The sequence below is a fragment of the Alligator mississippiensis genome, chromosome 15 (assembly GCF_030867095.1).
Source record: "Alligator mississippiensis isolate rAllMis1 chromosome 15, rAllMis1, whole genome shotgun sequence".
In the NCBI taxonomy this organism is placed as follows: domain Eukaryota; kingdom Metazoa; phylum Chordata; order Crocodylia; family Alligatoridae; genus Alligator; species Alligator mississippiensis.
This window is the reverse complement of record NC_081838.1, coordinates 8,161,171-8,172,666: the sequence shown is the minus strand read 5'-3', so window position 1 is coordinate 8,172,666 and position 11,496 is coordinate 8,161,171. Positions and strand designations below refer to the sequence as shown.

Below are 11,496 nucleotides of genomic sequence, written 5' to 3'. Positions count from 1 at the left end.
AGAAAGGGCAGGAGAGAAAGTAATGAGCTCCATCACACTGGCACCCAGGGGGAGGGGGAAATTAGGTAGCGAAAAATGTGTATTGTCTTTTAATACACACACACGCATACACACACACACACATATATATATATATTATAGTCTATATGTATACATTTAAGAAAAATTTTGCTATTTGCGTTGGTCTAATAAAAGATGTCAGATTTACCCAAAGAACCTTGTCTACATATATTATATTATATTATATTATATTATATTATATTATATTATATTATATTATATTAATCTCACACACGTGTATGTGTGTGTGTGTGTGTGTTATCTCATGTATATGTGTGTTATATATAATAGCAACATCCCCACCCCCCTTTGGCCTCATGCATTTGCCTCTCCCCCCCTGGCTTTTAAAGAATCTTTCTTGCTTGCTTGCTTTCTTGCTCGCTTGCTTTCCCCCTGCTACCTCACTTTTTCATCCCCCAAGTGAATCCATCCCCTGGTACAAGGGGGCTGGGGGGGAGGGATCCTTTACCCTCAGATCCAGGCTGGTGCCTACTTCATGACACTCATCCCACTCCCTCTCTTCTCCCCAGCTTTGCCCACGGCCACGAATGATGCCCACGTGTCGCCCCCTGCACCCCCTCCCCCCCGTCCCCCTTCCAGATCCCTGAACTCTCCGCGTGGTGATTAATTCACACGCACCCACCCCCCTAGTGTCTCCTACTCAGCCAGTCCTGCTCGGCCAGTCTGCCCAGTTCTCCACCCCCCTACGCCCCCTCCCCATCCCTTTGCTTGCACACAGCTTATCTGAACTTTTCTTGCTCGTTTTTCTCCCCTCCTTCGCCCGTGAAAGCGTTAAAGGTAAGGGACTAGCGCCCGCGTCCAACAGCAGGCTTTTGTAGCAATGATTTATTACCTCAATCTTGGTTCACCCAGAGTTCACATGGATTTGCTGCTGCTGAGGGGTAAAAGATGGTCTCACTTGACAAGTGTGACTATTGGAAATGCCTCTCTCTCTCTCTCTCTCTCTCCCTCTCTCTTTCAAACCTCTGGGTTTCTAAAGTGCAAAATGGTTTCTAATGGAGAAGGCAACCGGAGTGGGTTGCTTTAGAGGGGGTCTTTTTTTTTTTTTTTTAATAGGGAGCTTTGCCTTATCACAGGTAGCAGAGCAAGCTCCTAAAGCAGATGCGGAGGGGGGGTGTATACAAAAGAGTCTGGGGTTTGGAGATAGGCACAAAAAGCATCGCAGGAGCTGCTGCCAAGGGGAAGGGGGATGGGGGGTTGACCTCCAAGCATCTTATTTGGGGGACTGAAGGGGGGTGGTGGATGGGTAATCTAGACTGTGTAGGGGCGGGGATTGGTTAATCTGGGCATGCGAGTACAGCCTCGGGTTAATAACAGAGCCATTGCTCAGTTCACAGAATAATAATAATAATAATAATAGCAACGATAACCTTGATAATAATCATGATCACAGTAACAACAGCAACAGTAATAATACTAGCAATAATAGTAACACGACTAGTAGTAATAATAGTAAAACAGTAATAAAGGTATTAGTAATACTAGTAATAATCGTAGTCATAATAATATCAACAATACCCCCCCTCCTTTGGCCTCATGCAAAACCTGGGTTTTAAAGAAGTAAACTAGTTTATTGAATGCATCGGAGTCCTTAACCATCCACGGTAGATGACGTGACCTGCCTACCAATGCTTCACCCCCCCGCCCTTCTCTCCCCTGTAAGAAGGGGCCAGAGAGACCCCCCCAACCCATTTTTCAGCCCCCCCTTCCCTCCCTTTCCCCCCGCTTTGCATTTTGCAGCAGAAATGTTGTTTCTCTGCCTGGAAAATCTGTTTGTGCTTTGAACAGCCGCATGCATTTCCCTGTAAAATAACCCTTGTGGGAATGTTAATCAGATGCAAATTTTATCGAGATCTAATCGCTTCCCCCCCCCCCCTTAATATACGCTGCGAGGAAACGAGGGGCCTTATCTAAAAACGTTTTAAAATAGAGCCAGCCAGGTGCGTGGGCTGTGCGGTGCTTCCAACTCTCCCTTTTATGTGTCTCCGAGCCGCGAGATGGATGAGGAGTGCGGGCCGCTGGAGTCCCAGCCCCTACGACGGAGCGAGTTGTAGCATCAAGGGCATGTCTAGGGGTTCGGAGGGAGCCTGTGTGTACAGGGGCAGCCTATAGAGATCACCCGCCTTTAGACCAGGCTGCGTGCATACATGCATGCGGATGAGCTTCCCTGTGCATATTGGTAGGCTGTACGGAGAAATTGAAGACTACAGATACGTAGCTATATCCATATGTATGTGTACACACACACACATATATTACGTGTGTATATATACAGTATATACGAATGCAAAGGGGTAGATGCACACACACCTATATCTGCATATGTACATTATACATGTCTGCAGAGGTAGGTGCATGCACACACATATATGTATGTGTGTATATATACAGTATCTATGTAGGCAGAAAGGTAGATGTGCACACACACACGTCTGTAAGTATATATACAGTATATATGTGTGCAAAGTGGTCGATGCACACACGCACATGCATGCTTATGTGTGTGTGTGTGTGTATATATATATATATATATATATATGCAAAGAGGTAGATGCACCCACACACATGTCTGTAAGTGTATAGATACAGTATATATGTGTGCAAAGAGGTAGATGCACATACACTTATGTACATGTGTATATATACAGTATATATGTATGTGTGTGTGTATATGCAAATAGGTAGATGCACTCACATACACATATGTGTGTGTCTGTGTGCATCTACCGTTTTGCATGCATATATACTATATATATATATATATATATATACACACACACACCCATACAGACACGCATATACATACATATAAGTATACCTATACAGGCAGATAGACACACACACACACACACACACGTGTGTGCGTGTATACATATACACAAATAAGCCCATAGACACATATATACACACACATATACCTACATGATACACGTGTGTATCGGTATGTGTGCGAGCACTGTGCGTGCATGCACGTGGCTAAATTCTTCCTCTGTAATCTATTTACAGAGACTGCGATTATACACACGCAAGATCATCTCTGCGCATCTAAATGAGTGGTTCTCAACCTTTTTAGCCCCTCATTAGATTCAAGACCCCCCTCAGCAAATGCCGGATCTTAGTTTTCACTCCTTTTCTGACGACAGAAAAAATTAGAGCATTTTTTTTCTGTTGCAAGGAACTCAGAAAGATCACAGCAGGTCACCATGTAGTTAGTGCACTCCGTGGATTCCTGCTTGAAATCGCTGGGTTGGCCCCCCTGAACCGTGCTTGCACAGTTAACAGTAGGGACACTGCAGCACCCTTGAAAGGATCTCCGCACACCCTGCTTGAGAACTGCTGACCTAGCTATACAGCCTGTTCTATAAGTCCCCACGTCTATGAGTGAAGTTGAATGCCTCTCATAGACTAGAAAGAGATCACAGCCAGTATAACTATAAATTGCTTTGTCTTTATATAGCGAGATGGATGTAAATGATATATGTGAGCATTTGTGCGCCTCTACAATCAGGGCTCATATGTATAGGGATACCTACATGTATATGTATACACACACCCTTAAACACATACATAATATACTGTCTATATAATCTAGATGTTTATATATATATATCTATCTACCGGTATGTGTATACATAATTTGGTATGTATATAATGCATATATAGACGTAGACAACAGATCGAGATACTAGATGCGTGGTGGTGATTATATCTAATGCCTCTATAGCTTCAGAAGTATATACGGGAATGTGTGCAGGTATAGAGACATAGAGAGCCTGTGCATAGCCACTCTACCCTGTATATTTAATTTTACTCCAAAGCACTTGGAAGCTGTTTTATATTGTTGATGCCTTTCTAAAACGTCTCCAGTCGCTCGCGTTTGAACGGCATCCCCAAGGCTGCAACAGAAACCCAGAAAGGCGATAGAAATATCTGCAAAAAAAAATAAATAATAATAATAATAAACGACTAATTTAGACTTAAGCTGTCTCTTCCTGCTTGTTGATAAGAGGCATATTCACATGGAGTTTTCTTACTGGGGAAAATAATCGTGGAGCTCTGACTTGATTGCAGTGGTTTTATGACATCTCTGCTGATTATTTTTTTTTTAAGAGATTGAAGCTACATTTTTAGAGGAATTAATTTCCTTTTTTTTTTAATTTTATTTTACAGCTGTTTGATTCCATTTTCCTTTTTTTTTCTCTCCCCCACGAAAAAACAACCCGTAATTGATTCCCCATCCTCATTACTCTCGTTTCTAAAATCAAATCGCGTGTGCCTGTATTTCACGTTGCGCTATGCTCCTTTCCCAACTCTTTCCACGTATCCTACGCGAATCACGACTGGCTGGTTCCTCTCCAAGAGAATATATGTCTATATATATCTATCTATATCTATCTATATCTATATATATATAGTATGTATGTATCTATATCTATGTCTATATATTAAACAGGAGATGAAAAAGAAAGGGAGGGGGAGGAATGGGGTTTATTTCTTTAACATCCGACCTGGGTCAATTTATTTCAACGGAGCGCCCTGCAAACACCAAAGAAATGCAAATATTTCTCGTGGTGAATTGGGAAGAGATCCATACATCGATCCCTTCGGGGAGGGAATAGATCACTGACTAAGCAGATCTCAGTTACATGCCTGGCCCTGCTGTATTTCAGGGACACAGCTTCAAGACTGGATGTATTTTAGGTGGGACCTGGGAGGGTTCCCACCAGGCTGGGATGGACTTAGACCTCTCCAGGACGGGGTTGCGCCTCGAAGTCCTCTCCCGAAAGCAGCCGAGGGATGGCAGGGAGAGGCGAGGCTCGCGATCCACATAGGATCTGCTTAGATCCGGGATCCTTGGCTGGCCAGCTCTTAGGATTTGGTGATCTGAAGGCTGCAGGGATGCCCTCGCAGTGGGACAGGAGCCTTTTAATTGCACCCCGGGTTAGATCGGCTTGCCAAGCCCCAGACTCTTGCCATTGCAAAGCACCTCTGCAGTGGGGAATTGCTCCCTTGCCCTGTGCCTGGCCCAGACATCTAGGAGCTCCATCCAAAGCCCACTCGGGGCACGGCTCCAAGCCCTATCAGCACCTGGGAGGATGAGCCTTGCTGGCAGTGAAGGCAGCAGGGTTTTGCTTCCCAGGGGCTGCAGGTTCAAATCCCCCCACCCCTGTTGCTTCACTAAAAACCCGGGGTTTAATTCAGGCTAGGTCCTAGGGTGTAGAATTTGGCCCAAACTCAGTCACTCCTTTGTCTTGGCATTTTTCCCTCCCTTCTCTTATAGATTTCTCTTCCATCCTCCTACTTGTATAGAGGCAAAAGCGTCCTGAGCAGGGATGTTTGCGAGTGACCCTGGGGGGCAAAACAAAGGGGATGGCACCCCCGAGGGGGTGAAGCCTGGGGTGGACTGCATGGACATCTCTCTAGGAGGGTATTACAACCAGGGAGAGAGGGAGATTTCTGACCAGGAAGGGGGGAAAAAAGGGGGGTGGTATTTAAGCTAGAAATCTTTGGGATATTTCTGGCATGTGGGGGGGCACCCTGGGAAGTTTGCAAGGCAGGAGAGGTTAAGGCTAACCTAGTTCTCAAACAGCCTCCAGCCAGGCGCTAAGATCCCATTTTCCCTTCCCCCTTCATGGAGACATCGGACGGGAAATGTCTGATCAGCAAGGACGCTGGGGGGTTTCCAGTGCAATAAATAATCCAGCATCTTCCTTCGCTGACCTCAGCGTCCGAGCTGCCTTCTTCCCCTTTAGCAGATCAGGGACGAAGCAAACAGACATGGGGCCCCATGAAATCAAACGCAAAACTCCCTTTGCTCGCCTCCCACCCATCCTCCAACACATGCAGGAGGGTTATTTTCCCCAGGATCGGGGCCCCCAGGTGCTGTTAGACTGGGAAAAGCCTTGGATAGAGCTAGGAGACAAATGGCTCTGATGGCACAGGACTACAATCAGTCCCGGCTATGGCTGCTTTCGATCTCGCCTTCCAAGCTGTTTTGTAGGGCTGTCATTATTGTCTAGGCAGGCTAATGATTTTGCTGATCGCCTTGGCTCCGCTCTCCCCAAAGAGAATCATTTCATTTTTAAATAAGATCTCCCAGCTGCAAAGAGCCCCCATCTGTTTCTGGGGGGTAGGGTAGGCAGAAGCTGGATCAGGCCACAGAACAGCTATGGTGATTTTCCTTTAAAAAATAAATAAATAAAAGTCCTGGCAATATATAAAATATATTTCTATCAGTCAGAGGCAGAGATTGTATTGAGCAGGGACCCAACATTTATTCAGCAAGTGTTATTATGTTTACATGAAACAAGCCATTACACCTCGCCCATGCATCAATAGCTTATTGCAAATAAAGACCTACATTGCTACATTAAGACTTCTATCACACGGCCCAAGCAGCCGGTGTGTTAAACAGGGTTTAGGCAGCTGGAATAAGCAAGGCATGTTATTATGAGCTACAGACAAGCACACACAGGGCCCAGAATCTAAGCTGACATTGCACACACACGCACACACGCATGGCATCTGGAATCCAATTGGATGGTACACATGCACACACATACCTCATCCACAATCCAGTTACATAGATACACACACGCCATCCACAGTCCAGTCTGACATTCCCCACACACGTACATCTACACAAACACTTCAGCTAGGATTTAGTCTGACACTAGACATGCAAACACATTTCATTCCAAATCCAATCTTGTACACATACATCCAGACACACACTTTATCTGGAATCCAGGCGGGTGCTATATACACAGACATCACTCAGAATCCAATATTAAATTACACCACACACATCCACACATGCCTTTCATCCGCTCTGATATTACATAGACGCACACATCTCATTCCGAATCCAGCTTGCCATTACACACACACGTTTCATCCAGAATCCGATGTTACATTACACCACACACACACACACACACACACACACCAGAATCCACCCTGACATTAAAAGTAACAAGGGTTTGGCAAAACTTCTCCACAAATGGCTCTGATGTCTAGCATTTAGTCTGGTTTTGACACCTCTCTAGTCCCTATCATATAGGTCAGTAGTTCTTGGTGGTTTTAGGCTCAAGACACCCCTCACTAGGCTCGATGCATCCTTTGATAGACTCAAGACAGTCTTCAAAGAATGACAGCTCTTAGGTTTCATTCCTTTTTTGACTCCAGAAAAGTCACAGAGCGATTTTTCTGTTGCAAAGAACTCAAAAGGACTACAACAGGTCAGACTGTTTTTAGCATTATGGATTCCTACCTGAAATCTCTGGGTGTAGCTTATGAATGATGTTGGCACACTAATGGTACTACCAGTGCTGCAGCACCCCGGCTGAGAATCGCTGGGGCAGGTGACCAAAAAAGGCACAGATCCAGGGGACATTGAAGACGGGTTCTCCAGCCACATTTTTTTAAATAAATCTTCTCACTATTATTTTTTGATATCAGCAGGTTTGGGATTTTTGGCTGAGGTGGCTAATGGCAAGCGTTGTTAGGTGGCCTAGGTCTGTTGGCTGAGAACGTTTGCCCTCAAGTGCTAACTCGGGGGGAATTTCCCTTAGAAGAAACCCGTGGAGATCAGTTCACCATCTCGTCCACCTCCCTGCTGCACTGCCTCCTCCACCCATGTGAAGAATCCACAGAGAGGCAGAAGGCTGTCCGAACTAGTAGCCGAAGGACTTTTAGAGGTGGTTTATACCATGCGTCATGCCTGCAGCGTATCACAAGTGACACCAGCCTGACTTCTGCTCTCAAACCACAAGCTTCCACAGCATCTTCGCCTGCCATAGGGCTGTTCTGCAGGGCTTCAAGATAGCTCTGGGGAGCAAGAGAGGTCCAGATCTCAGAACCAGGCCTCAAGGGCAACCTCACCCATTCCCCAGGAGACCTCCTGGGACATACAGTGACGTGTCCAGGAAGAGTGGCATTCTAGGAGACCATCTGGATAAGTCCAGCAGGAACTTCTGGGTAGCAGAGCAGGACCAGGCCAGCCCCCAGACCCTTGCAAGTGGCAATAGTAAAAACAGTTAGCTCCTTAAATAAATATATGGTTGTATATAAATTTCTGTATGTAATAAATAGTTGTTTGCACACCACAAGACTCAGTGAGGTATCACGCCTCCCACCAAAACTCTTCAGATCCTCCTAGATCTGTGACCAACCTTAGTACCAGTGGAACCAGCAAGGCAGGTATTTCCAGGAAGCAAGAAATATGATAAAAAGCCAGGTGAAAAACCCAGCCTGCTCCCTGCAGGTACATTCCATCAGCTACCAGCAACATTTCCATTATAATGTGTATAGACAATGGGTTTCTTAGCAACTCCAAATGAGTGTTTGTGTGATGCTACTTTCAACGAATTTTAAACGACTGTGTAAAAAAACAAGGGCAAGAAAAAAGACAAACAAAAATCTGTAGTCCAGAGAGGTTTGCCTCTCAATTAATATTTATTTTCAGAGGGTTATTAAAACAATGTACCCTTTCAAGAAATGAGTTGGAATCCAATTATTGTACGTTGCACGCACGCTCTCATCTGAATTTCTTGTGTGACTGCTACTGAGTTTTGTCACAACTTTGTCTATACAGTGAGGTGCAGGTATGTAGATAGATAGATAGATAGATAGATAGATAGATAGATAGATAGATAGATAGATAGACTTTTTTTCTTTTTTTACTTTTAAGAGGTGTTTATTCCAGGGAGGGTGACAAATCGGGGCCAGTAAAGAGTATGTACAGGTTGGCCCGAACACCTAGGCCTCTAGATAGATAGATAGAATATGGGGCTAGACTTTTTTGGCTTTTCTACCTTTATTATAAAACCATTTAAGCAAAAGATGTAAGTGAAAAGCGCAAAGTTCTCCCAGGTGCCAGGAATAGCAGCATTGATCAGTAAAATACTACCATTATAATCAGAGATTGAAATTCCTTCCCCATGCCTTACACATGGTCACACATTTAGGACTATCCAGCCATCTTCCACTGTACAGAGCACCCCCTCAATGGCCCAATTCAACACAAACTGGGTCACAATCTGTTGTAGGGTGAAGCGTTCAAACTTGAAGGAGCCCTGAGTCTAGACCAGGTACCAAAAGAGGCAGAGGGTGTCACCTGAGCCAGCTCCCACAAGCCAGTTCCTGCAGTCCTTCAGGGTTGCCATCTTGGCCTGGCCCAGCAGGAAGTTGGGCAGGTAGATCACATTCCTCTTAGCCGCTCAGGACAGGACAGAGAAGATGGACATCATCTCATAGGAGTCCGAGTGCAGTGTGCCAAAGAGGGAGCTGAGGATAGCAAAGAGGGCCACAGTCAGAGACAATCCAGAAAAGTGTAGGGGAGAGTGAGAAGGAGAAGGCTGTTGTTGCACCTGGGTCTAAATGACAGACAGAGAAAGAGATGGATGGATGGATGGATGCATGGATGGATGGAAAATTGCCGAGGCAAACAGAGCAAAGGAAAGGGTATTCAGCATATATGAACAATCCAGTGAATACAGCAAAGACCCTTGAAATCCATGGAACATGTTCTTTCAGAGCTATTTAAAAATCCAGAGTTTCAACTGAATGCAAGTATTGGTTTTTTCCCCCACCAGGCATCCTCTTGAAACCACTGGCACCAGTTTATTGTTACTGTCAATGGCTTTATAGCTCAGACTGGCACTGGGCACCTGCTACAAGGGAGGTGGGCAACTGAGATGTCACCACGTCTTCTTTTTCAGGTCTGCAGGCCTCTCACCCCCTTCCAGCTGGAGAATAAAAATGCTACCGTAGCAGGTACCTCTGCTGGCTGTGAGTGGGAGATGGGCTGAGTCCCTCAGCTTCTCTAAGGGGCTGTCTACATGGAAAGCTTAGGCCAAGTTCTTCAGACAGGTCTAGCTCCAGCTCCAAACTGGAAGATGAAGGACAAGAAAAGACAGCAGGTAGAAGAGGGTTGGGGACCAATATCCTAGGGAAGGCCTCCAATGGGAGGATGGGCCTCCAGTGTGAAAGGAGTGTGAGACAAAGAGAAAAGTACCTGGAAAACATGCCAGGAGCCTGCTATTCTTCTTGGAAACCTGGACTACATCTGTGCTGAGCAAATCTCCAGCAAACCCTGCCTTGGGCCTTGAGACCCCCCCCCTACTCCCTCACTCACACAGACTTAACCATGCATCCTGTGCCTCAGGGAAGTTCTCAGGGCCCTGCACTTATGCATCTGGAAAGGCCTCTGCTATGGAAACCAGGCTGGGAAAATTGCTGCCGTCCTATTATGTCATTAAAAAAATATCTCTAAGTGTAACCAACAGCATCCTTGGATTCCCTCCCCCTCTGTTACTTCTTATGCATTAAGCTGGTGGGAGACCTGTGCGTGGGGCAGAGGGGGATTGGAGTAGGGGGTATAATACCATCAATCCCAGAACAAGTTCAGTTTCCCATGATAGCTCCCTCCACTATTGTACTGGAGGCGACTCCTTCCAGTTTCTTCCAAGGCCCCTTGCCAGCTCTGAAGGTGTTGAGACTAACCCTTTGAAAACTTTTCCATCCCAGTGAAACAGCTTTCAATGGACAGCCAAGCTTGCTTTCATTTCCTTTTCCATCTCAGGTTTTGGGAGGGGAGTGGGGGGACCCCAAGGTGCCTTGAAAGGGGTCTGATGTTGGGGAACCTGGGCCTCTGTAAGGGTCTAGACCCTTTTGGAAAGGTTTCGCTTGCATTTAAGACCTTCCTCTCCAGGGGGAATGTGTGAATTTCCCTTCACCTCTCCCATCCCCTGGAAATCCCTCCTCTGCAGCCATCCTGCCAGCCACAGTCATTATCGTCTCAGTGGGTTATTGTTTTATAAGCAAACATCGATGTAAACACGTTTGATCCCACTTGCAACGTTGACCCTGCCATGAATTACATTTCCCCTGTAATATAGACGTCCTTTTTTTTTAAAAAAAAAACAACAACAACAAACCCCCCCCCCCACCCCCCCAGGCCCTTGGAGTATTTGAGGGCAATGCTTGGCTCTTCGAAAGAAAGGGGCTTTGAAAACAGCGTGGGGAGGGTTTTCGGCTGCACTGGCTTGGGGTTCTCCAGGAACACTGATCTGTTGTTCTTCGAATCACTTTGCCATCCTGCAGTTTACTAGGAGGTGGGGCTTCACCCTTCCTTCACCCCCCATTAATCATCCAGACAGCTCTTATTTCAGAAGGCTCCTAACCCTTTTCATCTCCCAGTTACTATGCAGCTATGGAGCCAGCTTGTGCACTTTTTTTTTTTTCCACAACAGCCACAGCCTGCCATTAAAGCTCACCCGGGCTCCTGGACTACAGGTTTGCCCCTCAACTTTGCAGGCATTTGTAGGAAGGTACCAGTTACGCTGGAATTTCCAGCTGGACACTGACCAGGGACCTTGTCTTTTCTATCTCCAGCGTTCGTGGCAGCTGCTG

At 45.8% G+C, this 11,496-nt stretch overlaps 1 protein-coding gene and 1 long non-coding RNA gene across 9 annotated transcripts in view; one reads left to right on the top strand and one right to left on the bottom strand.

Annotated features, from left to right (window-relative positions):
* The window catches only part of LOC106738836 (uncharacterized), a 6,313-nt gene extending 5,030 nt beyond the window's left edge, over positions 1–1,283 (bottom strand). Inside the window, exon 1 of one of the 3 annotated variants that reach the window (XR_009457257.1) lies at positions 914–1,283. This is a non-coding gene — a long non-coding RNA (uncharacterized LOC106738836). Of the gene's footprint in view, positions 82–913 lie in introns of those variants that run through there. The other 2 variants (XR_002088871.2, XR_001372005.3) reach the window with 2 other exon arrangements.
* Positions 1–11,496, top strand: part of HOXC5 (homeobox C5) — a 70,228-nt gene that overhangs the window by 47,685 nt on the left and 11,047 nt on the right. The window lies entirely within an intron of this gene.